Source organism: Anabrus simplex, chromosome 3, assembly GCF_040414725.1.
Source record: "Anabrus simplex isolate iqAnaSimp1 chromosome 3, ASM4041472v1, whole genome shotgun sequence".
In the NCBI taxonomy this organism is placed as follows: domain Eukaryota; kingdom Metazoa; phylum Arthropoda; class Insecta; order Orthoptera; family Tettigoniidae; genus Anabrus; species Anabrus simplex.
Window position 1 is genome coordinate 490,912,265 of NC_090267.1, and position 26,759 is coordinate 490,939,023.

At 46.3% G+C, this 26,759-nt stretch overlaps 11 non-coding genes across 11 annotated transcripts; all 11 read right to left on the reverse strand.

Annotated features, from left to right (window-relative positions):
* Positions 1-8,978: 8,978 nt before the first annotated feature.
* Positions 8,979-9,060, reverse strand: TRNAS-UGA (transfer RNA serine (anticodon UGA)). The gene has a single exon. It is a non-coding gene; the product is annotated as a tRNA-Ser (tRNA).
* A 5,077-nt stretch (positions 9,061-14,137) lies between these two features.
* TRNAS-CGA (transfer RNA serine (anticodon CGA)) lies at positions 14,138-14,219 on the reverse strand. The gene has a single exon. It is a non-coding gene; the product is annotated as a tRNA-Ser (tRNA).
* Positions 14,220-16,753: 2,534 nt separating this feature from the next.
* On the reverse strand, positions 16,754-16,835 carry TRNAS-AGA (transfer RNA serine (anticodon AGA)). Its single transcript has one exon. It is a non-coding gene; the product is annotated as a tRNA-Ser (tRNA).
* A 353-nt stretch (positions 16,836-17,188) lies between these two features.
* TRNAS-CGA (transfer RNA serine (anticodon CGA)) lies at positions 17,189-17,270 on the reverse strand. The gene has a single exon. It is a non-coding gene; the product is annotated as a tRNA-Ser (tRNA).
* Positions 17,271-17,338: 68 nt separating this feature from the next.
* Positions 17,339-17,420, reverse strand: TRNAS-AGA (transfer RNA serine (anticodon AGA)). The gene has a single exon. It is a non-coding gene; the product is annotated as a tRNA-Ser (tRNA).
* A 350-nt stretch (positions 17,421-17,770) lies between these two features.
* TRNAS-AGA (transfer RNA serine (anticodon AGA)) lies at positions 17,771-17,849 on the reverse strand. The gene has a single exon. It is a non-coding gene; the product is annotated as a tRNA-Ser (tRNA).
* A 1,141-nt stretch (positions 17,850-18,990) lies between these two features.
* Positions 18,991-19,072, reverse strand: TRNAS-AGA (transfer RNA serine (anticodon AGA)). The gene has a single exon. It is a non-coding gene; the product is annotated as a tRNA-Ser (tRNA).
* A 2,398-nt stretch (positions 19,073-21,470) lies between these two features.
* On the reverse strand, positions 21,471-21,552 carry TRNAS-CGA (transfer RNA serine (anticodon CGA)). The gene has a single exon. It is a non-coding gene; the product is annotated as a tRNA-Ser (tRNA).
* Positions 21,553-21,761: 209 nt separating this feature from the next.
* On the reverse strand, positions 21,762-21,843 carry TRNAS-AGA (transfer RNA serine (anticodon AGA)). The gene has a single exon. It is a non-coding gene; the product is annotated as a tRNA-Ser (tRNA).
* A 70-nt stretch (positions 21,844-21,913) lies between these two features.
* On the reverse strand, positions 21,914-21,995 carry TRNAS-GGA (transfer RNA serine (anticodon GGA)). The gene has a single exon. It is a non-coding gene; the product is annotated as a tRNA-Ser (tRNA).
* A 4,651-nt stretch (positions 21,996-26,646) lies between these two features.
* Positions 26,647-26,728, reverse strand: TRNAS-AGA (transfer RNA serine (anticodon AGA)). The gene has a single exon. It is a non-coding gene; the product is annotated as a tRNA-Ser (tRNA).
* Between the last annotated feature and the right edge of the window lie 31 nt (positions 26,729-26,759).

A 26,759-nucleotide genomic window follows, 5' to 3' on the forward strand; every position in this document is an offset into this window, starting at 1 on the left:
TGTACCAACTAATGTGCAGAAAAATTAACGCTGCGGACGGGATTCGAACCTGGAAGGGTAGAACCCATTGGATTTCAAGCCCAACTCCTTAACCACTCGGACACCACAGCTCCCATTCACAAAAGGCAATGAGAAAGGCCTATCTGTCACATTGCAACATCTAATAATGTAGAAAAAGTAACGTCCGCCTCTGTGGTGTAGTGGTAGTGTGTTTAGTTACCACCTCGGAGGCCCAGGTTCGATTTCCGTCTCTGCAAAGAAATTTGAGAAGTGGAAGGGAGGCTGGAACGGGGCCCACTCAGCCTCGGGATGTCAACTGAGTAGGGGTGGGTTCGATTCCCACCTCAGGCATCCTGGAGTTGGTTTCCCGCTGTTTCCCACTTTTCCTCCCGGCAAATACGGTTTTGGTGCCTAACTTAAGGCGACGGAAATCTGTAAGTTATAATCGCAGAATAAATAATGTTAATCAACAATAGAACTTTACTTAGTCCGCCTCTGTGGTGTAGTGGTTAGCGTGATTCGCCGCCCCCCCCCCGGAGGTCCGGGTTCGATTCCCAGCTCTACCATGAAATTTGAAAAGTGGTAGGAGGGCTGGAACGGAGTCCACTCAGCCATGGGATGTCAACTGAGTAGAGGTGGGTTTGATTCTCACCTCGGCCATTCTGGAGTTGGTTTCCCGTTGGTTGCCACTTTTCCTCCCGGCAAATATGGGGTTGGTACCTAACTTAAGTTATAATCGCAGAGTAAAAAATATTAATGATCAATAGAATTTTACTTGAGTTGTAATCTTCAGAAACATAATATATTGTAATCATATCATAGTATCATTATGAGGCTATATCATAATATTACAAGCGACATCTTTTGGGGGGGTTAGGGATGCTGGACGGCAGTGCGTACAGATTGGCCTTACGGCTCGGGATGGACGTATGGTGTGTGTGACTCAGAAGCAAGGCGACAAAAACAGAGAGATGGACAGACACTGGATGCGAGTAAGTGCAGAATGGGGAGAGGGAAGGGTAGTGCACGTCACTAGTCGTTGGCTACGAGATATATCGCAGGCAACGCTCTAGAGAAACACATGCAAGGGCTAGCAAGCGCCCGAGCGGTGTCCGTGCTGTTATCTCTTGCCTCCCGACTGGCAGCTAAACTGATCGCTCAGCATTAGTCAATCGGACACCGCAGCTCTTTTAAAGGGTACGAACATGCCGAGTGGATTACTCCTCACTCAGTGCTCATAGCAGTGCTCTTCACTCATCACTCATCATTCAAAGGCGCACATACCGGGTAGGAGACCCTCGCTCTTTCTTCATTAATGAGGAAAAGTTTTCCATCCAGTTATGATTGTGCAGCATTCACGAGAAGATAGGGTTGTGTTCTTTATATGTAATTTTGTTTCGTGAAAATGTTCATACTCCTCTGTATACATAATAGTACTGGGCGAGTTGACCGCGCGGTTAGGAGCGCGCAGCTGTGAGCTTGCATCCGAGAGATAGTGGGTTCGAATCCCACTGTCGGCAGCCCTGAAGATGTTTCTCCGCGGTTTCCCATTTTCACACCAGGCAAATGCTGGGGCTGTACCTTAATTAAGGCCACGGACGCTTCCTTCCCATTCCTAGGCCTCTCCTATCCCATCGTCGCCATAAGACCTATCTGTGTCGGTGCGACGTAAAGCAAAATAGCATACATAATAGTTAAGTATAGTAGCAGAAGTGATGATGAACTCATGATAGCACGCAAACTGTACTTGATTTCAAGTTCTGACAGAAGATACAGCGCACATCCAATTAATTAGAGAAGGCAGAGATTGGGTGAATTCCATCATTTATACCAAGAAGTGAAGAAAGACCCACAGAAATGTTACGACTATTGAAGAATGTCAGTGCAGACATTTCAGTATACGACTCCTTGGCTGAATGGCAAACGTTGATCCCTTCGGTTCAGTGAATCCCGGGTTCGATTCCTGGCCGGGTCGGAGATTTTATTGGCGACATTAATTCTTCTGGCTCGGGGATTGGTTATTTGCGTTTGTTTCAACACTCTCCTCTTCATACTCAGACAACACACCATACTACAAACTACCACCGAAACACGCAATAGTAATTACATCCCTCCACATAAGGTTGACGTCAGGAAAGGCATCCATCCGTAAAACAGGGTCAGTCAACATGTGTGATACGGTTCGCATCCGCGGCCCCACAAGGTGTGGCGAAAGGCGGTAGAAAAAGAAGAAGAAGAATGCAGACATTTCAATATTTGCTGAAGGGAATTGAAGGCAATATGAAACCACGGAAGTACAGCAGCTATCATGTGAGTCATATTTGCATTGAAGAAGAACTGGTCATTACAATAACGTAAGCAATAGTAATATAATATTATTCTCCACTTCAATAAAGCAATCTGTACTTCATCGAAAGATTAAATTTACCGAGTATAAAGATAATATTCAACATGGATATTTTACCTTCAGTGAACGCAGGTCGATAATATTATGAGTAGGCGGCCGTGGCCTTGAGCCAACCAATCACAGAACAGCGCTCAAGAAGCACATCGCTCCAAAATCAAACCGATTTGATTCTTGAGGGAGGAGCGGAAAGAAGAGGGATGAGTGAAGTGCCGGCATGAACGCTACTATTGAAATGTATGGGTTTGTTTTGCATCTCTCAACTTCCTGTGTGAAGACACAGGAGTGATGAGCGCTGAGCGAGGAGTAATCCACTCGGCATGTTCGTACCCTTTAACTCTACCCGCGAGCAAGGTACGTAGAATACAAGGTAGGGATCACGAGAGAGGTGCGCAGTGGCAAAGCAGAGCTGTGACGTCACGCAGGACCCTCGCGTTGAATCTGCTCTGAGTGAGGTAGAGGTAGTTCGAGTAAGAATCGCTGTGCACGCAGAAGCTAGGTGCTAATAATACACGATAGTAACATATCTGTGGTGTATAAGAAACCGTGTGTGTTTATTTTATGAGATAACACGTAAAAAGCAGTAATAATGTACACTTTTCAGTATGCTTTGTCATGCCATTGCAGACTGCACAAATCATAGCAGGCACGCGAAGGAACGAAACATACACTTTCATGAATTCCCTAAAACCACTGACGTAAATAAATGGCGACAGAAGTAATCAAGACGTTATCGAAAGCTATCTTTCTCAGCTTCGAGGGTTCGGAAGGCTTTATGACGATCCTCTTCCGACAGCTGTGACGCGAAAGGTGAAATCATTGCTTCTAGCCTCAATGCTTCCAAGGCGATAAGAAATTCCAACTGTTCTCCGGAAGATTATGAAATATTACGTCCAAATATGTACTGATGAACTCGATCAAAACTCGGATATCGTGTGCCAGTCTAAGGCCAGCGTTGAGCCCACAACATCCTATTTTTTTTATCGGAGGATGAGCAAGGGTTCGTTAAAGCCCTTGAAGATCTAGTAAAACAGCTCGAGGGGAGTCGTGAAACCAAGGAGCTGCTTGAAGACTTCACTGGCTATATAGCTTTCAGGATAAAGAAGAACCTCGATATAGAAAGTAATTACGGAGAGAAAACAGGTCAAACTACAAGGGGTGGAAATTAAATTTCAAAAAGGTTTTTTTTTTTTTTTTTTTTGCAAGTTGCTTTACGTCGCACCAACACAGATAGGTCTTACTGCGACGATGGGACAGAAAAGGGCTAGAAGTGGGAAGGAAGCGCCCGTGGCCTTAATTAAGTTACAGCCCCAGCATTTGCTTGGTGTGAAAATGGGAAACCACGGAAAACCATCTTCAGGGCTGCCGACAGTGGGGTTCGAACCCAATTTTCCGAATACCGGATACTGGCCGCACTTAAGCGACTACAGCTATCGAGCTCGGTAGTTTCAATTTTACCACGGGAAAGAACTGAAAAAGGGGTTCTAACATCATCACAAACCTTACGGATATCCTGAAAAAGACATTCTCCGAAATTTATGAGCTTGCAAGTTGCTTCGTGAGAAGCCGTTCTTTTATTCCAATGGACGCTTTAAACAAAAGTAAGACATTGAAGAGACCGGGTTTCTGTTAATACAACACCGATAAAGAAAGAAGAAAAGCAAAGAAATTCCACTGATGCTATGGATAAGTGTGTTTTGTTATATATATTTTTAATATCAGCATTATTCTTTGTGTATAACATACCCGTTTTTTTTTTTATGAAAATCAATTTATTATGTTGTATATGAAACCAGTGCTAAGAATGTTGATATACAGGCTCATGAATATGGCCTATCTAATGTTAACGTGGAATTTGTCATTTCTTGGCACTTGCAGGAAAACATTTACTGTACTGTTTGTATTGTGGACAGTTTCCTAAAATTTGCTGTTTGTGTTGTTGACGGTGTATATATTTTCCCAATACTGCTTGTAACAACGGACATATTTCGTGCAGTCATCAAGCTTTATGTTCGAGTCTGTAACAATTAGAGCCCCTTGTTATTGTTATCATAGGTGTTGAGAACATGAACATATGGAATGGCCATTCCACTGCTATCACAGTCTTAGCATTGGTACATCCTTTTATACAGATCGAAATACTTCAGAAACGCTGCTGGATTCACACTGTATTTGATCTCCTATTATTACTCTACTGTAATAGTGAAGTGGAATGCATTTTCTTAGGTGATGTTAAAATATCAATGAAGTTATCTCTAACTTGTGGCTAAAACAGAATAGCTTACAGCTGTGTATTAGCCTACCTCATATAGAGGACAAGGCGCTGAGGGTTCAAGTGTCGTCATCGCCAGCCAAGCTTGGTGGGGAGACCTGCGCGTGATCCCTACCTCTTACTCTAACTACCTTGCCCGCGAGTATTGGAGGTCCAGTGCGTCATATTGCATCATTCAATATGTGTAAAACTAACGTTGCAGACAGGAGTCAAACCTGTGCGGGCAGAACCCATTGGATATCAAGTCCAAATCCTTAACCACTTCGGGAACGAAGCTCAGTTCCTAGGTGGCAAAAAGACAGGCCCCGTGTTTCATATTGTTCATCTACTATGTAGAGAAAGCAGCGCTGCAAGCAGAACCTGTTGGATTTCGAATCCACCTCCTTAACCTCTGGGACACCGCAGGACGTACTCCAGCCCGCAATGAGAAAGGACCAGTGTTGAACCGTATCCCCTGTCATAAAAGTGGGCTAGCTACAGCGTAAAGAACGCGTGGAATGGTTCGATGTGTTTGGGAGAAAATAAATCAAGCAATAATATCAATCGTACTAAATTAGTACCTGGACAGGATCTACGGTCAATATTCTAGTGAATAAGAACCCCCCCAAAAAAGGCAAAGATGGATTTATTCAATAAAACATAGATATCATTCATTATTAGGCAAATACACATTAACTTGATATAAACACGGTCCGATGCAAATATATTCGGACACGGGGATAAATAAACCTCTTGTTCAAGCCATCCTACTCTCCCTTCCAAAAGAAAAACACAGATTCTAAATATGGCCCGAGCCATATGAAAATGAGAATGGTTAAGAAACCTTACAACCCAGCTATTAGCTTACGAGCTAAAATAGACGCACATCTAAACAACGTTGGTTAAGCAAAATAAACAATAAAACACTGGTCACAACACCATCAGAAAAACATATGTACATACACACACACCTGTAAACAAAGGACACATGGGAAAATGCATATAATGGGATATCAATCTGAGTTCAGCTCCTATATGTGGGCGTAGACCAATAGCGCCTGGCCCGGCACAATACTTCCGACTTGCACCCTCACTGAAAGGAATGCATACAACTGTGACACACAAACCAAAACACGACGGGCTAGCAAGGGGCTGCAGGTTTCTTAGAATTGTTCTAACAGGCTGGACTCAGTTGCTCCCTGTCAGCTAAGGCCTTCATTCATTCACTAGCCAGCTTGGCCTGCCTGGCTTAGGTCTCCGTACCCGAGACAAGGTTCCTCTCCTCACAATAACAAGCTCGGCTCTTGTTTTCAACAGCCGGCGAAATCACATACAATAATACCTCGACCTCAGCAAATACATAGGGCTACTGCCTATCTCATACACATATCTGGCCTCCCTAGCCATTTCGGGTTATACGAGCTCTTTGCTCAACGTAACGTGGGTTCGACCCCCACTTAATTCAACACAGATGGGCGCTCAGGTCTCTTGGCTTCACTCCCTAGGTACACTCTCCTAGTTTTAGCCCCCCGTTATCCATATATAAGCATCCTCTAGCCTTACAACTCGCGTCACATAAGTCCGACCCGTATCAACTCCAAAATCTGCTTTCCCTGCATATCTAAAGATCTTAATTCACTCGACGGTGTCCACAGCTCTGTCGCACGTCTTAATGGTACCTGAAATGCATGCTGCGTGCAGAGATGACAGTAAATAAAGGATAAAGAAAAATCCTTCTCTAATCCTGAAAACATAACCCTCGCTCCCATGCGACATTTAAGGCTTAAGGCCTAAAAATTCTGTGAGGACGCTATCCAAATAAATCTCAAATGAAGTCGTAGAACACACAGACAGAAACATGTCCCCAGTGAATGAATTCACACAACACTAAATATATCCTAAGTATTCCCTTTAAACCCCAACTATCTATATAACACACTCACGTCCCAAGCTAATACATGCTATAGCTTATGAACACATTTACTTTACTGAAGTTAAATCAAGACATACGCCTCACTGGCTGACTTTAAATATGCACAAATATTTACATAGAAATCTAATTTGCCTATAGTATATCTATCTGATAACTACAACATGCTAATAGACATTGGAAAGCTTAGCTTGACGACAGGAACCAGCAACGGCGGTCACATGACCGCTGGTGTCATTCAGGCCTTAGCCTGACATCTCAGCGATCTCCAGGAATCGAAGCCTTGTCCTCTCGAGTCCAAAGACGGCCATGATTCTCCAGTAGGCTTCGGTATCCTCCAATATAGCTGTTGTGGAAGTCTTCTTCTTCGCCGTTTCTTTAATCAACAAGCACATGGGATCCACCCCTAATGATTAGGTTGTAATTAGGCAACAACCTGTGCAACAGAGTTACAGTTAAATAAATGCACCATTAGATTGCGGGCAGTTTCCTATCCTTCAAACGGCAATATATAAGACGGTACACACACGGCATACGCGTATTCCGCGCCCGCGTCCCGATCACTCGTTGCTACCGTGAACAAAGTACATACGTGAGACGCCTAAAATATAATGAGAAAATCACTCACAGTCTGAAGTAAGCAACGTATACAGTCATTCACCAGCCCGCACCCTGGCGACTACTCAAATACGAATATTTTAGACAGAGGTAACTGTCCAGATCATTGTTTATACTATGTAAAACACCATAATTAAAACAAACAGAGCTTCTAACATGGCGCGGCTTCCCCTTTCCAAGTTCTTTTTCAACCTTCCTTCCTCCGTCCTGCCAAAGAACTTCGCCTCGTAAATCCTCGCCTTCCGGTCCCACAACTAAAACAGGTTCAGACCAGGCTATAGGTTTGAACGTAATACACATGAAACAGGCATAATTATACAATGTTATTATTCACAGGCATATGACAATTCAAGTCTCGTTTTCTCCATACGAATAAACTGTGGAATGTGGCTCCGTGACGGATATCTTCTGACAGATTCCCATGAAATTTTATACCAGGTTGGGTCAAGTTTTCTCCATTTCGCTTGCAGTTTGCCAGCTCCGGAAGCTCGGTTCTCCCCACTCCAGCACGTGGTTGGTTGAAAATGTTAACCAGCGGACAGAATCTCCGCGCCTACACGTCGAAAAATGTCCGTCTATCCATGCTTGGTACCGACTTCACTCTAACTAGGCGCAGTATAGCTTCCTAACAGCCATTTTCCTCCTACATGCAATAATCCATTTTTAATGAACCCTGTGTGTTGCTCATAATAATATGTGGCATATGGCGATATGTTACAGTGTGTCACATTGTAACACCTAATATGCAGAAAAATTAACGCTGGGGACAGGATTCGAACCAGTGCGGGTGGAACCCATTGAATTTCGAGTCGAACTCCTTGTCTACTCGAAAACCCCAGCTTTGTCCCTAACTGGCAGAAAGGCGCAGTGTTCCAAGTTGCTATGTCTAATATGTAGTACAAGCAGCGCCGCGGGAAGAACCTATCTCATTTGGAATCCAACTCCTTAACCACTGGGACACCGCAGCACTTAATCTAGGCCGTAGTGATATAGGGTCAGTGTGTCATAATGTAACAACTAATATACAGAGAAGTTAATGCTGCGGACAGGATTCGAACCTGCGCAGGTAGAACGCTTTGAATTTCGAGTCCAACTCGTTAACCACTCGGACACCGCAGCTTCCTCGCAACGTGGCAATAAGAAAGGCGCAGTGTCATATAGCAGCAACTAATATGTAGAAAAACTAACGCTGCGGATAGGATTCGAACCTGTGCGTGTAGACCCCGTTGGATTTCTAGTCCAACTCATTCACCAATCGGACACCCTGGCGGGTTATAAGAAAGGCCCGTTGTGGCACACAGCATCCTCCAATATGTAGAATAACTAACACTGAGGATTGGACTAGAACCTGTGGGGGTGTAACGCATTGGAATTCAAGTACATCTTCTTAACCACTTGAACACGCAGATCTTACACGGAACGGCAATAAGAATGGCCTATATGTCACATTGCAACATCTAATACGTCGAAAGCTTACGCTGCGAACAGGAATCGGAACCGTGCACGTAGAACCCATTGGTTTTTCAAGTCCAACTCCTTAAACACCCCGAGACCGGAGCTCAGTCGCTGACTGAAAAAAAAAAAAAAAAAAAAAAAGAAAGGCCCAGTGCTTCATATCGCTACATCTAATATGTAGAAAAAGCAGCGCTGCGGCGGAACCAAATAGATGTCGTATCTAACTCCTTATCCACTGGGACACCCCTACACTTACTCCAACTGGTAATGAGAAAGGACCAGTGTGTCATATTGTACCAACTAATGTGCAGAAAAACTAGCGCTGTGGACAGGATTCGAACCTGTGCGGGTAGAACCCATTGGATGTCAAGTCCAACTCCTTATCCACTCGGACACCACAGCTCCCATTCATAAAAGGCAATGAGAGAGGCCTATCTGTCACGATACAAGGAGCAGCTGACTGTCGTAGCGAGAGGTTGTACGTGCCTGTCGCTCCGTTGTCTCTCTCCTTGCCAGGCGCTCAGTACTTTCAAGTGCTAACCAGGCAGCTGTACTTATTAGTACGACTTCGAAAGGGCTTTTGTCTGAGCTGAGCACTTCTCAGTGCTCGCTTATTCTTATTCTCTTTCAGGAGTACCAGGATGAAGAAGACGGACGTGTGGCGAGCAGCAGACTACTGCTGGGCATCGGAGGAGAACGAGCCGCCTGCACCCGAGCCGGAGCCGGAGACCGAGGTGGAGACGGAGCCGTACAGGGACGGGTGCGACCCCCCTGACGGCTTTCTCTTCTCCGAAGGCCACACCGACCCGGAGTACGAGGCGCTGCTCGTGTACTACAGGCCAGGGCGCCCTGTAACTTCTGAACGGGGCCACGTCCTGGACAGAATGCGGCGCCCTCGCCGAGGAGGCAGGATCATCTCGACAACCATGGCCGTCGAGAGCTTCCTACCAGGAGGCCTCATTATCCGGCATCACGACCAGGAGCGGATGCGCGACGCAGAGAAGGAGCTTTCTACTCTGTTCCAGGTCATCCGCCCACCAGGGAGGGACGGCGTGCCAGGGATGAACACCGGCGCAGTCAGGGCCGCGACGGAGACCAGGGAGACGCCGAGGAGGCTAAGGAATAGGGCGGTTAATACCGACCTAGTCCTGGCTACCCAGCCGGCGACCAGCGACGCCATCACGGAGGTGGGGCATGACGCCCCCTGGCGCCGCGACGGTGCGACTTCAGTGGAGGAGGACGCCCCCTGGCGTTCTGAGGCTGCTGTCCAGGCCCAGCCTGACAGCACGTCTGTCGAGCTGCAGACCTCGATGTGCGCCCCACAGGACAGGGAATGCACTCAGGCGTTAGCACCGACCGACGCCGCCGCCGCCGCCAGCCAGGAGAAGGAAGAAGACGGCGACACAGCGGAGCCATCAGCTACCCTGGGGTCACCAGGCCGGGAGGAGGGCCACCAGGACGAGGCCTCTTCCCCCGCCGAGAAGCAACCCCCGGGAAGAAGAAGAAGGCGACGCCGCACCAGGAAGCAGAAGGCGTCGCTGGCTCACCAGGAGAGGACCGCCAAGCCGCAACCCAGGACTGCTCCCAGGACAGCAGTCAACCGAGGAGCCAATCAGGAGAGGACCTCAGCGGGTAGCGGCAGTCAGGTGAGTGTAAAACGTCCCCCTCAGCAGCTCTTGCAGTGTTTCCGCTGCCTGAGGTGGGGCCACCGTCAGGTCAGCTGTGGGCTCGAGGTGAGGTGCAACCGTTGTGGTGGTGATCACCACTACACGGCCTGCGCAGCACTTAGAGACGCGCCGGTGTGCGCCAACTGCTCGGGGGGCGACCCGGCCTCCCATCGCAGTTGCCCTGTCTACCGGGCCATGGCGCGGGCAGAGAGGAAGGAGGCCCGGCGCCATGACCCACCCCCTTCCAGGAAGCCCCCGCCTCGGCGGGCTTGGCCTCACTCTCAGGGATCGGAGACTGGGTACGAGGTACCCCAAGGAGGTGGAGTCGTGCGACAGGCCCTAGTGGTACTCGACGCATGGCTCCGCAGCCGGCAAGGACCGTGCTAGTCATAGCAGTGCCCAGACGGACTGATCCCCAGACGATGGAACGGCGAGGAATTGGTTTATGTATTGTGCATGTTACCTGTTCCTAACTAACACAACCTCTGGTCTTTTTCCAGCCCACATCCTTGCATGTGCTATCAAAAGATGTCAGGTTTTACATGTAGGCTCTTTCTTCTTTCTGCCTATGTGGTTTTTCCCTGACCCTTCAATACCAAACTTCAATACCATATACCTAATACAATATCGCCTGGTAGCGTGTTTGACATGGAAACAGGCAGATACTCCTTGTATCACTTCCCACTCTTCCCTGCTATCTCTTTCTTCTTCTTAGAAATAATAGCATGTCGGAGGCCATGTAGATTGAGTCGTTGGTCACGCGGGGGGAGCGGGCTTCGGGGGCCCCCCCGAAGAAAGAAAAAAAAAAACCTATCCGTCACATTGCAACATCTAATAGTGTAGAAAGAATAACGTCCGCCTCTGGGGTGTAGTGTATAGCGTGATTCGCCGCCACCGCCGGAGGTCGGGTTCGATTCCCGGCTCTACCACGACATTTGAAAAGTGGTAGGAGGGCTGGAACGGGGTCCAATCAGCCTCGGGATGTCAACTGAGTAGAGGTAGGTTTTATTCTCACCTCGGCCATCCTGGAGTTGTTTTTCCATTGTTTGCCACTTTTCCTCCCGGCAAATACGGGGTTGGTACCTAACTTATGTTATAATTGAGAGTAAAAAATATTAAAGGTCCGCCTCTGTGGTGTAGTGGTTAGCGTGATTAGCTGCCACCCCCGGAGGCCCGGGTTCGATTCCCGGCTCTGCCACGAAATTTGAAAAGTGGCACGAGGGCTGGAACGGGGTCCACTCAGCCTCGGGAGGTCAACTGAGTAGAGGTGGGTTCGATTCCCACCTCAGCCATCCTGGAAGTGGTTTTCCGTGGTTTCTCACTTCTCCTCCAGGCGAATGCCGGGATGGTACCTAACTTAAGGCCACGGCCGCTTCCTTCCCTCTTCCTTGCCCATCCCTTCCAATCTTCCCATCCCTCCGCAAGGCCCCTGTTCAGCATAGCAGGTGAGGCCGCCTGGGCGAGGTACTGGTCATACTCCCCAGTCTGAAGCTCCAGGACACTGCCCTTGAGGCGGTAGAGGTGGGATCCCTCGCTAAGTCCGAGGGAAAAACCGAACCTGGAGGGTAAACAGATGATGATGATGATGATGAAAAAATATTAATGATCAATAGAATATTACTTGAGTTGTAATCTTCAGAAATGTAATATATTGTATTCATATCATAGTATCATTATGAGGCTATATCATAATATTACAAGCGACATCTTTTGGGGGTGTTAGGGATGCTGGACGGCAGTGCGTACAAATTGGCCTTACGGCTCGGGATGGACGTATGGTGTGTGTGACTCAGAAGCAAGGCGACAAAAACAGAGAGATTGACAGACAGTGGATGACGAGTAAGAGCAGAAGGAGGAGTGGGAAGGGTGGTGCACGTCACTAGTCGTTGGCTACGAGATATATCGCAGGCTGCGCACCGGAGAAACACATGAAAGGGCTAGCGAGCGCCCGAGCGGTGTCCGTGCTGTTATCTCTTGTCTCCCGACTGGCAGCTAAACTGATCGCTCAGCCTTAATCAATCGGACACCGCAGCTCTTTTACTCTAGCCGGGATTATTGGAGGTCCAGTGCGTCATATTGCATCATTCAATATGTTTAAAACTAACGCTGCAGACTGGAGTCGAACCTGTGCGGGCAGAACCCATTGGATATCAAGTCCAACTCCTTAACCACTTCAGGACCGCGGCTCAGTTCCTAGGTGGCAAAAAGATAGGCCTCGTGTTTCATATTGTTCATCTACTATGTAGACAAACCAGCGCTGCAAGCAGAACCTGTTGGATTTCGAATCCACCTCCATGACCACTGGGACACCGCAGGACGTACTCCAGCCCGCAATGAGAAAGGCCCAGTGTGTCACATTGTAACTGTTACGGAGTTATCCGTGGAAGTCAGAGGTGAAAGAAGGTGCGGGCTGGAATGGGTCTAACTACAAGTTCGAACGATGAATTAAAATGTCAATAAAGGTTATATTTTCAAAACTTAACAATGGTATCATAGAATTTTGAGCGTACAACAAATAACAACAAGTTAAATCAGGTACACAATCAAGAAGTTCAACATTAGAGAAAAATTTAACAAGTTTCCACTAGGGAAAATAACAAAGAAAATCAGGTACAATGCCGCTTTACAAGAAAAGCACCAGTTAAGTGGTCTATACAAATTCTGGACTACGGGCCCAAATTCATCAATCCTTGAGCTCTCAGCTCACAATAAAAAAATACCAAAGTTCAGAAAACCGTTAATTACCTGGAGCACTTGCTCCCGGTAAGAGCGAACTTGCTCTCAAATTTACAAGCCTAACAAAGGCCAAAACAAACTTCACATCTCTCTGCCCTCAAGGCACACAAAGAAACAGGGGTATTAAATACCCAACCTACAGGGCCTTCGCATGAAGAAAACAAAACATCAGGTTGAGCTACTGCCCCAAAATACAGAAAGGACTGGAGGCATGAGCTTGCCTCCTAAATACACATTTTAAACCTAAGTGGATCTAGGCCGAAACACAGGGGCTTATCCCAAGCTAGGGAGGTGACTCGTATGAGAAAACTTTAATACATTAAGGAAGAGAAGAAAGGGTTATGAAAACGTAGCCACCTCAATTTCAAATATGAAGGGGAGCTCGAGAGGGTAAAGCACTCTCTATCCCCGCTTTACAGTAAAAGAGATTTGCAGTTTTTACATAGACTGAAAAGGAATTTACATTTTAAAGAGATGGGTTACATATTAAAGGTTTCGAACCCTCCCCGAGAGTTAGACTGCTGAGCTAGCAAGAAATAAGGTTGTTGAAAGGCCATTACTTCGTTGAAGAACTGCTGCCTGAAGAACGAGGCGCTTCCCGCCCCCTGCTACACATTCACACACTGAGTTAGACGTTATAAGAGTGGCCGAGAGAAATACACATAGAAATTTGAAGAAGAAAGCTATGATTGTAGAAAAATTAGTTAAAGAAATTACTCATTGGTTAAATTCAAAACAGGCTGAAAGAAAGGGTTAATATTACCAATCCACAAACCACAGAACAACATTTAGAAAAGACCGAACTTATGAATACAAAATTTCTTCACGAGAGTTCATTCCATTGCCCCAGAGAGTATTACCATAGTTTAGAGAGAACGTCCACACATCCTGATCAATGAAAAACAAAAGCAAATCAAAAACACTCAGTGCCATCTTCTGATAAACCGTAGAGTTAGTTCAGTTGTTAAGTTCTGGGTTTCTCCAGTTGAGAAGTTTCAATTGGCGCAAGATTTGAACTTGCGTCGCGTAGAGGTTTACCGCCCGGTACAGTAACAACTAATATGCAGAAAAATTAACGCTGGGGACAGGATTCGAACCAGTGCGGGTGGAACCCATTGAATTTCGAGTCCAACTTCTTGACCACTCGAAAACCCCAGCTGTGCCCCTTACTGGCAAAAAGAAAGGCACAGTGTTCCAAGTTGCTATGTCTATATGTAGTATAAGCAGCGCCGCTGATGAAACTATCTGATTTCAAATCCAACACCTTAACCACTGGGACACCGCAGCACTTAATCTAGGCCGTAGTGAGAGAGGGTCAGTGTGTCGTATTGTAACAACTAATATACAGAGAAGTTAACGCTGCGGCCAGGATTCGAACCTGCGCAGGTAGAACCCATTCGATTTCAAATCCAACTCCTTTACCACGCGGACACCGCAGCTCCCATTAAAACGAGCAATGAGAAAGGCCCATGTGTCACATTGCAACATCTAATAATGTAGAAAGAATAACGTCCGCCTCTGTGGTGTAGTGGTAGTGTGTTTAGTTGCCACCTTGGAGGCCCAGGTTCGATTTCCGTTTCCGCAAAGAAATTTGAGAAGTGGAAGGGTGGCTGGAACGGGGTCCACTCAGCCTCGGGATGTCAACTGTGTAGGGGTGGGTTCGATTCCCACCTCAGGCATCCTGAAGTTGGTTTCCCGCTGTTTCCCACTTTTCCTCCCGGCAAGTAGGGTTTTGGTGCCTAACTTAAGGCGACGGAAATGTGTAAGTTATAATCGCAGAATAAATACTGTGAATGAACAATAGAATTTTACTTAGACCGCCTCTGTGGTGTAGTCGTTAGTGTGATTCACCGCCACCCCTGTAGGTCCGGGTTCGATTCCCGGCTCTGCCACGAAATTTGAAAAGTGGTACGAGGGCTGGAGCGGGGTCCACTCAGCCTCGGAGGGTCAACTGAGTAGAGGTGGGTTCGATTCTGACCTATCCCTCCAATCTTCCCATCCCCCTACAAGGCCTCTGTTCACCATAGCAGGTGAGGCCGCCTGGGCGAGGTACTGGTCATACTCCCAGTTGTATCCCTGACCAAGAGTCTGAAGCTCCAGGACACTGCCCTTGAGGTGGTAGAGGTGGGATCCCTCGCAAAGTCCGAGGGAAAAACCGAACCTGGAGGGTAAAGAGATGATGATGATTATGATGATGATGAACAATGGTAACATAGAATTTTGAGCGTACAACAAATAACAACAAGTTAAATCAGGTATACAATCAAGAAGTTCAAGATTAGAGAAAAATTTAACCAGTTTCCACTAGGGGGAAATAACAAAGAAAATCAGGTACAATGCCGCTTTACAGGAGAAGCACCAGTTAAGTGGTCTATACAAATTCTGGACTACGGGCCCAAATTCATCAATTCATCAATCCTTGAGCTCTCAGCTCACAATCAAAAAATACCAAAGGGCAGAAAACCGTTAATTACCTGGAGCTCTTGCTCCCGCTAAGAGCGAACTTGCTCTCAAATTTACAAGCCTAACAAAGGACACTACAAACTTCATATCTATCTGCCCTCAAGGCACACAAAGAAACAGGGGAATTTAATACCCAACTTACAGGGCCTTCGCATGAAGAAAACAAAACATCAGGTCGAGTTACTGCCCCAAAGTACAGAAAGGACTGGAGGCGTGAGCTTGCCTCCTAAATACACATTTTAAACCTAAGTGGATCTAGGCCGTTACACAGAGGCTTATCCCAAGCTAGGGAGGTGACTGTTATGAGAAAACTTTAATACATTAAGGAAGAGAAGAAACGGTTATGAAAACGTAGTCACCTCAATTTCAAATATGAAGGGGAGCTCGAGAGGGTAAAGCACTCTCTATCCCCGCTTTACAGTAAAAGAGATTTGCAGTTTTTACATAGACTGAAAAGGAATTTACATTTCAAAGAGATGGGTTACACATTAAAGGTTTCGAACCCTCCCCGAGAGTTAGACTGCTGAGCTAGCAAGAATTTTTTTTTTGAAAGGCCATTACCTTGTTGAAGAAATGCTGTCTGAAGAACGAGGCGCTTCCCGCCCCCTGCTACATATTCACACCCTGAGTTAGATGTTATACGAGTGGCCCGGAGAAATACACATGGAAATTTGAAGAAGAAAACTATGATTGGAGAAAAATTAGTTACAGAAATTACTGATTGGTTAAATTCAAAACAGGCTGAAAGAAAGGGTTAATATTACCAACCCACAAACCACAGAACAACATTTAGAAAAGACCGAACTTATGAATACAAAATTTCTTCACGAGAGTTCATTCCATTGCCCCAGAGTGTATTACCATAGTTTAGAGAGAACGTCCACACATCCTGATCAATGAAAAACAAAAGCAAATCAAAAACACTCAGTGACATCTTCTGATAAACCGTAGAGTTAGTTCAGTTGTTTAAAGTTCTGGGTTTCTCCAGTTGAGAAGTTTCAATTGGCGCAAAATTTGAACTTGCGTCGCGTAGAGGTGTAGCGCCCGGTACAGTAACAACTAATATGCAGAAAAATTAACGCTGGGGACAGGATTCGAACCAGTGCGGGTGGAACCCTTTGAATTTCGAGTCCAACTCCTTAAACACTCGGACACCGCAGCTTCCTCTCAACGTGGCAATAAGAAAGGCGCAGTCTCATATACCAGCATCTAATATGTAGAGAAACTAACGCTGCGGACAGGACTCGAACCTGTGCGGGTAGAACCCATTGGATTTCTAGTCCAACTCCTTAACCACTCGGACACCGCAGCTCCGTCCCTGGCTGGCAATAAGACAGGACCTCTGTGTCATATTGCATCATCCAATATCTAGAAAAACAAACGCTGGGGACAGGATTCGAACCAGTGCGGGTGTAACCCATTGAATTTCGAGTTCAACTCCTTGCCCACACGAAAACCCCAGCTGCGTCCCTAACTGGCAAAAAGAAGGGCACAGTGTTCCAAGTTGCTATGTCTAATCTGTAGTACAAGCAGCGCCGCGGTAAGAAAATATCTGATTTCGAATCCTACTCCTTGACCACTGGGACACCGCAGCACTTAATCTAGGCCGTAGTGATAAAGGGTCAGTGTATCGTATTGTAACAACTAATACACAGAGAAGTTAACGTTGCGGACAGGATTCGAACCTGCGCAGTTAGAACCCTTTGAATTTCGAGTCCAACTCCTTAAACACTCGGACACCGCAGCTTCCCCGCAACGTGGCAATAAGAAAGGCGCAAAGTCATATAGCAGCACCTAATTTGTAGAAAAGCTGACGCTGCGGACAGGAGTCGAACCTGTGCGGGTAAAACCCATTGGATTTCTAGTCCAACTCCTTAACCACTCGGACACCGCAGCTCCGTCCCTGGCTGGCAGTAAGACAGGACCTGTGTGTCATATTGCATCATCCAATATCTACAAAAACTAACGCTGTGGACAGGACTCGAAACTGTGCGCGTAGACCGCGTTGGATTTCTAGTCTAACACATTCACCAATCGGATATCCTGGCGGGCTATAACAAAAGCCCATTGTGGCACACTGCATCCCCCAATATGTAGAATAACTAACGCTGAGGTCAGGACTCGAACCTGTTCGTGTACACCCCGTTGGATTTCTAGTCCAAATCATTCACCAATCGGACACCCTGGCGGGCTATAACTTAAGCCCATTGTGGCACACTGCATCCCCCAATAAGTAGAATAACTAACGCTGAGGACAGGACTCGAACCTGTGCGGGTAGAACCCATTGGATTTCTAGTCCAACTCCTTTACCACTCGGACACCGCACCTCCGTCCCTGCATAACACAGCAGCTGTGTGTCATATTGCCTCATCCAATATCTAGAAAACTAACGCTGTGGACAGGGCTCGAACCTGTGCGTGTAGACCGCGTTGGATTTCTAGCCCAACACATTCACTGCATCCTCCAATATGTAGAATAACTAACGCTGAGGACTGGACTAGAACCTGTGGGGGTGTAACGCATTGGAATTCGGATACAACTTCTTAAGCACATGAACACCGCATATCTTACTCGGAACGGCAATAAGAAAGGCCTATATGTCACATTGTAACATCTAATACGTTGAAAGGCTACGCTGCGAACAGGATTCCAAACCGTGCGCGTAGAACCCATTGGTTTTTCAAGTCCAACTCCTTAAACACTCCGAGATCGGAGCTCTGTCGCTAACTGGAAAAAAGAAAGGCCCAGTGCTTCATATCGCTACATCTAATATGTGCGGGCAGAACCCATTGGATATTAAGTCCAACTCCTTAACCACATCGGGACCGCAGCTCAGTTCCTAGGTGGCAAAAAGAAAGGCCCCCTGTTTCATATTGTTCATCTACTATGTAGACAAAGCAGCGCTGCAAGCAGAACATATTGGATTTCGGATTCATCTCCATGACCACTGGGACACCGCAGGACGTACTCCAGCCCGCAATGAGGAAGGCCCAGTGTGTCACATTGTAACAACTAATATGCAGAAAAATTAACGCTGGGGACAGGATTCGAACCAGTGCGGGTGTAACCCATTGAATTTCGAGTCCAACTTCATAACCACACGAAAACCCCAGCTGTGTCCCTAACTGGCAAAAAGAAAGGCACAGTGTTCCAAGTTGCTATGTCTAATATGTAGTACAAGCAGCGCCGCGGGAAGAAAATATCTGATTTCGAATCCAACTCCTTAACCACTGGGACACAGCAGCACCTAACCTAGGCCGTAGTGAGAAAGGGTGAGTGTGTCGTATTGTAACAACTAATACACAGAGAAGTTAACGCTGCGGACAGGATTCGAACCTGCCCAGGTAGAAGCCTTTGAACTTCGAGTCCAACTCCTTAAACACTCGGACACCGCAGCTTCCTCGCAATGTAGCAATAAGAAAGGCGCAGTGTCATATACCAGCATCTAATATGTAGAAAAACTAGCGCTGCGGACAGGACTCGAACCTGTGGGGGTAGAACCCATTGGTTTTCTAGTCCAACTCCTTAACCACTCGGACACCGCAGCTCCGTCCCTGGCTGGCAATAAGACTGGACCTGTGTGTCATATTGCATCATCCAATATCTAGAAAAACTAACGCTGTGGACAGGACTCGAACCTGTTCGTGTAGACACCGTTGGATTTCTAGTCCAACTAATTCACCAATCGGACACCCTGGCGGGCTATAAGAAAAGCCCATTGTGGCACACTGCATCCCCCAATATGTAGAATAACTAACGCTGAGGACTGGAGTCGAACCTGTGCGGGCAGAACCCATTGGATACCAAGTCCAACTCCATTACCACATCGGGACCCCAGCTCAGTTCCTAGGTGGCAAAAAGAAAGGCCCCGTGTTTCATATTGTTCATCTACTATGTAGACAAAACAGCGCTGCAGCAGAACCTGTTGGATTTCGAATCCATCTCCATGACCACTGCGACACCGCAGGACGTAAACCAGCCCGCAATGAGAAAGGCCCAGTGTGTCACATTGTAACTGTTACGGAGTTATCCGTGGAAGTCAGAAGTGAAGGAAGGTGCGGGCTACTACAAGTTCGAACGATGAATTAAAATGTCAATAAAGTTTATAAATTCAAAACTTAACAATGGTAACGTCCGCCTTCAGCATAGCAGGTGAGGCCGCCTGGGCGCGGTACTGGTCATACTCCCCAGTTGTATCAGTGACCAAGAGTCTGAAGCTCCAGGACACTGCCCTTGAGGCGGTAGAGGTGGAATCCCTCGCTAAGTCCGAGGGAAAACCGAACCTGGAGGGTAAACAGATGATGATGATGATGATGATGATGAACAATGGTAACATAGAATTTTGAGCGTACAACAAATAACAACAAGTTAAATCAGGTATACAATCAAGAAGTTCAAGATTAGAGAAAAATTTAACCAGTTTCCACTAGGGGGAAATAACAAAGAAAATCAGGTACAATGCCGCTTTACAAGAGAAGCACCAGTTAAGTGGTCTATACAAATTCTGGACTACGGGCCCAAATTCATCAATTCATCAATCCTTGAGCTCTCAGCTCACAATCAAAAAATACCAAAGGGCAGAAAACCGTTAATTACCTGGAGCTCTTGCTCCCGCTAAGAGCGAACTTGCTCTCAAATTTACAAGCCTAACAACGGCCACACCAAACTTCACATCTATCTGGCCTCAAGGCACACAAAGAAACAGGGGAATTTAATACCCAACCTACAGGGCCTTCGCATGAAGAAAACAAAACATCAGGTTGAGTTACTGCCCCAAAGTACAGAAAGGACTGGAGGCGTGAGCTTGCCTCTTAAATACACATTTTAAACCTAAGTGGATCTAGGCCGTTACACAGAGGCTTATCCCAAGCTAGGGAGGTGACTCTTATGAGAAAACTTTAATACATTAAGGAAGAGAAGAAACGGTTATGAAAACGTAGTCACCTCAATTTCAAATATGAAGGGGAGCTCGAGAGGGTAAAGCACTCTATATCCCCGCTTTACAGTAAAAGAAATTTGCAGTTTTTACATAGACTGAAGAGAAATTTACATTTTAAAGAGATGGGTTACTTATTAAATGTTTCGAACCCTCCCCGAGAGTTAGACTGCTGAGCTAGCAAGTAATAAGTTTGTTGAAAGGCCATTACCTTGTTGAAGAAATGCTGTCTGAAGAACGAGGCGCTTCCCGCCCCCGGCTACATATTCACACCCTGATTTAGATGTTATACGAGTGGCCCGGAGAAATACACATTGAAATTTGAAGAAGAAAGCTATGATTGGAGAAAAATTAGTTACAGAAATTACTGATTGGTTAAATTCAAAACAGGCTGAAAGAAAGGGTTAATATTACCAACCCACAAACCACAGAACAACATTTAGAAAAGACCGAACTTATGAATACAAAATTTCTTCACGAGAGTTCATTCCATTGCCCCAGAGTGTATTACCTTTATTTAGAGAGAACGTCCACACATCCTGATCAATGAAAAACAAAAGTAAATCAAAAACACTCAGTGACATCTTCTGATAAACCGTAGAGTTAGTTCAGTTGTTAAGTTCTGGGTTTCTCCAGTTGAGAAGTTTCAATTGGCGAAAGATTTGAACTTGCGTCGCGTAGAGGTTTACCTCCCGGTACAGTAACAACTAATATGCAGAAAAATTAACGCTGGGGACAAGATTCAAACCAGTGCGGGTGGAACCCTTTGAATTTCGAGTCCAACTCCTTGACCACACGAAAACACCAGCTGTGCCCCTAACTGGCAAAATAAGGGCACAGTGTTCCAAGTTGCTATGTCTAATATGTAGTATAAGCAGCGCCGCGGGAAGAAAATATCTGATTTCGAATCCAACTCCTTAACCACTGGGACACCGCAGCACTTAATCTAGGCCGTAGTGAGAAAGGGTCAGTGTGTCGTATTGTAACAACTAATATACAGAGAAGTTAACGTTGCGGACAGGATTCGAACCTGCGCAGGTAGAACCCTTTGAATTTCGAGTCCAACTCCTTAAACACTCGGACACCGCAGCTCCGTCCCTGGCTGGCAATAAGACAGGACCTGTGTGTCATATTGCATCATCCAATATCTAGAAAAACTAACGCTGCGGACAGGACTCAAACCTGTGCGTGTAGACCCCGTTGGATTTCTAGTCCAACTCATTCACCAATCGGACATCCTGGCGGGCTATAAAAAGTCCCATCGTGGCACACAGCATCCTCCAATATGTAGAATAACTAACGCTGAGGGCAGGACTCGAAGCTGTGCGGGTAGAACCCATTGGATTTCTAGTCCAACTCCTTTACCACTCGGACACCGCAGCTCCGTCCCTGGCTGGCAATAAGACAGGACCTGTGTGTCATATTGCATCATCCAATATCTAGAAAAACTAACGCTGCGGATAGGACTCGAACCTGTGCGGGGAGAACCCATTTGATTTCCAGTCCAACTCCTTTACCAATCGGACACCGCAGCTCCGTCCCTGGCTGGCAATAAGACAGGACCTGTGTGTCATATTGCATCATCCAATATCTAAAAAAACTGACGCTGCGGACAGGACTCGAACCTGTGCGTGTAGACCCCGTTGGATTTCTAGCCCAACTCATTCACCAATCGGACATCCTGGCGGGCTATAAAAAGTCCCATCGTGGCACACAGCATCCTCCAATATGTAGAATAACTAACGCTGAGGACAGGACTCGAAGCTGTGGGGATGTAACGCATTGGAATTCAAGTACAACTTCTTAGCCACATGAACACCGCAGATCTTACTCGGAATGGCAATAAGAAAGGCCTATATGTCACACTGCAACATCTAATACGTTGAAAGCTTACGCTGCGAACAGGATACGAAACCGTGCGCGTAGAACCCATTGGTTTTTCAAGTCCAACTCCTTAAACACTCCGAGACTGGAGCTCTGTCGCTAACTGGAAAAAAGAAATGCCCAGTGCTTCATATCGCTACGTCTAATATGTAGAAAAAGCAGCGCTGCGGCAGAACCAAATACATGCCGTATGTAACTCCTTATCCACTGGGACACCCCAACTCTTACGCCAACTCGTGATGAGAAAGAACCTGTGTGTCATATTGTACCAACTAATGTGCAGAAAAATGAACGCTGCGGTCAGGATTCGAACATGGTGGGGGGGGGGGGTAGAACCCATTGGATTTGAAGTCCAACTCCTTAACCACTCGGACACCGCAGCTCCCATTGAAACAAGCAATGAGAAAGGCCTACGTGTCACATTGCAACATCTAATAATGTAGAAAGAATAACGTCCGCCTCTGTGGTGTAGTGGCAGTTTGTTTAGTTGCCACCTCGGAGACCCAGGTTCGATTTCCGTCTCTGAAAAGAAATTTGAGAAATGGAAGGGGGGCTGGCACGGGGTCCACTCAGCCTCAGGATGTCAACTGAGTAGTGGTGGGTTCGATTCCCACCTCAGGCATCCTGGAGTTGGTTTCCCGCTGTTTCCCACTTTTCCTCCCGGCAAATACGGTTTTGGTGCCTAACTTAAGGCGACGGAAATCTGTAAGTTATAATCGCAGAATAAATAATGTTAATCAACAATAGAATTTTACTTAGTCCGCCTCTGTGGTGTAGTGGTTAGCGTGATTCGCCGCCACCCCCGGAGGTCCGGACAAGATTCCTGGCTCTACCACGAAATTTCAAAAGTTGTAGGAGGGCTGGAACGGGGTCCAGTCAGCCACGGGTTGTCAACTGAGTAAAGGTGGGTTTGATTCTCACTCGGCCATTCTGGAGTTTGTTTCCCGTTGTTTGCCACTTTTCCTCCCGGCAAATACGGGGTTGGTACCTAACTTAAGTTATAATCGCAGAGTAAGAAATATTAATGATCAATAGAATGTTACTTGAGTTGTAATCTTCAGAAATATAATATATTGTAATCATATCATAGCATCATTATGAGGCTATATCATAATATTACAAGCGACCTCTTTTGAGGGTTAGGGATGCTGGACGGCAGTGCGTACAGATTGGCCTTACGGCTCGGGATGGACGTATGGTGTGTGTGACTCAGAAGCAAGGCGACAAAAACAGAGAGATGGACAGACACTGGATGACGAGTAAGAGCACAAGGGGGAGAGGGAAGGGTAGTGCATGTCACTAGACGTTGGCTACGAGATATATCACAGGCAACGCTCTAGAGAAACACATGCAAGGGCTAGCAAGCGCCCGAGCGGTGTCCGTGCTGTTATCTCTTGCCTCCCGACTGGCAGCTAAACTGATCGCTCAGCATTAGTCAATCGGACACCGCAGCTCTTAAACTCTAGCCGGGAATGTTGGAGGTCCAGTGCGTCATATTGCATCATTCAATATGTTTAAAACTAACGCTGCAGACTGGAGTCGAACCTGTGCGGGCAGAACCCATTGGATATCAAGTCCAACTCCTTAACCACTTCAGGACCGCAGCTCAGTTCCTAGGTGGCAAAAAGACAGGCCCCGTGTTTCATATTGTTCATCTACTATGTAGAGAAAGCAGCGCTGCAAGCAGAACCTGTTGGATTTCGAATCCACCTCCATGACCACTGGGACACCGCACGACGTACTCCAGCCCGCAATGAGAAAGGCCCAGTGTGTCACATTGTAACTGTTACGGAGTTATCCGTGGAATTCAGAGGTGAAAGAAGGTGCGGGCTGGAATGGGTCTAACTACAAGTTCGAACGATGAATTAAAATATCAATAAAGGTTGTATTTTCAAAACTTAACAATGGTATCATAGAATTTTGAGCGTACAACAAATAACAACAAGTTAAATCAGGTACACAATCAAGAAGTTCAAGATTAGAGAAAAATTTTACAAGTTTCCACTAGGGGGAAATCATCATCATCATCATCTGTTTACCCTCCAGATTCGGTGTTTCCCTCGGACTTAGCGAGGGATTCCACCTCTACCGCCTCAAGGGCAGTGTCCTGGAGCTTCAGACTCTTGGTCGGAGGATACAACTGGGGAGTATGACCAGTACCTCGCCCAGGCGGCCTCACCTGCTATGCTGAACAGGGGCCTTGTGGAGGGATGGGAAGATAGGAAGGGATAGGTAAGGAAGAGGGAAGGAAGCGGCCGTGGCCTTACGTTAGGTACCATCCCGGCATTCGCCTGGAGAAGTGGGAAACCACGGAAAACCACTTCGAGGATGGCTGAGGTGGGAATCGAACCCACCTCTACTCAGTTGACCTCCCGAGGCTGAGTGGACCCCGTTCCAGCCCTCGCACCACTTTTCAAATTCCGTGGCAGAGCCGGGAATCGAACCCGGGCCTCCGGGGGTGGCAGCTAATCACGCTAACCACTACACCACAGAGGCGGACTAGGGGGAAATAACAAAGAAAATCAGGTACAATGCCGCTTTACAAGAGAAGCACCAGTTAAGTGGTCTATACAAATTCTGGACTACGGGCCCAAATTCATCAATCCTTGAGCTCTCAGCTCACAGTCAAAAAATACCAAAGGGCAGAAAATCGTTAATTACCTGGAGCTCTTGCTCCCGGTAAGAGCGATCTTGCTTTCAAATTTACAAGCCTAACAAAGGCCACAACAAACTTTACATCTATCTGCCCTCAAGGCACACAAAGAAACAGGGGTATTTAATACCCAACCTACAGGGCCTTCGCATGAAGAAAACAAAACATCAGGTTGAGTTACTGGCCCAAAGTACAGAAAGGACTGGAGGCGTGAGCTTGCCTCCTAAATACACATTTTAAGACCTAAGTGGCTCTAGGCCGTTACACAGGGGCTAATCCCAAGCTAGGGAGGTGGCTCGTATGAGGAATCTTTAATACATTAAGGAGGACAAGAGACGGTTATGAAAACGTAGTCACCTCAATTTCAAATATGAAGGGGAGCTCGAGAGGGTAAAGCACTCTCTATCCCCGCTTTACAGTAAAAGAGATTTGCAGTTTTTACACAGACTGAAAAGGATTTTGCATTTTAAAGAGATGGGTTACATATTAAAAGTTTCGAACCCTCCCCGAGAGTTAGACTGCTGAGCTAGCAAGAAATAAGGTTGTTAAAAAGCCATTACCTTGTTGAAGAACTGCTGTCTGAAGAACGAGGCGCTTCCCGCCCCCTGCTACATATTCACACACTGAGTTAGATGTTATACGAGTGGCCCGGAGACAAGAAAATCAGCAGTATTTATACCCTGGTGGAAAATTCGAAACCATTCAAGAATGAGTAGAAGCAGCCCCTCATTTTTTATTGGTAGACTGAGAATTGAAGAAGAAAGCTATGACTGGAGGAAAATTAATTACAGAAATTACTGATTGGTTAAATTCAAAACAGGCTGAAAGAAAGGGTTAAAATTACCAACCCACAAATCACAGAACAAAATTTAGTAAAGACCAAACTTATGAATACAAAATTTCCTCAAGAGAGTTCATTCCGTTGCCCCAGAGTGTATTACCATAGTTTTTGGTGCTAGAGACCTCTGTTAGAGAATGTCCACACTTCTTGATCAATGAGAAACAAAAGCAAATCAAAAACATTCAGTGACATCTTCTGATAAACCGTACAGTTAGTTCAGTTGTTAATGTTCTGGGTTTCTCCAGTAGGGAAGTTTCAATTGGACGCAAGATTTGAACTTGCGTCGCATAGAGGTGTACCGCCCGGTACAGTAACAACTAATATGCTGAAAAATTAACGCTGGGGACAGGATTCGAACCACTGCGGGTGGAACCCATTGAATTTCGACTCCAACTCCTTGACCACTCGAAAACCCCAGCTGTGTGCCCAACTGGCAAAAAGAAAGGCACAGTGTTCCATGTTGCTATGTCTAATATGTACTACAAGCAGCGCCGCGGGAAGAAAATATCTGACTTCGAATCCAACTCCATAACCAGTGGGACACCTCAGCACTTAATCTAGGCCGTAGTGAGAAAGGGTGAGTGTGTCGTATTGTAACAACTAATATACAGAGAAGTTAACGCCGCGGACAGGATTCGAACATGCGCAGGTAGATAACAAAGTTATAAGAGGTACCAAGTAGCAAGTTAACAATTTAAGAATTTACAGTCCAACTCCTTAACCACTGGGACACCGCAGCTTCCTCCCAACGTGGCAATAAGAAAGGCGCAGTGTCATATAGCAGCATCTAATATGTAGAAAAACTAACGCTACGGACAGGACTCGAACCTGTGCGGGTAGAACCCATTGGATTTCTAACCCAACTCCTTTACCACTCGGACACCGCAGCTCCGTCCCTGGTTGGCAGTAAGATAGGATCT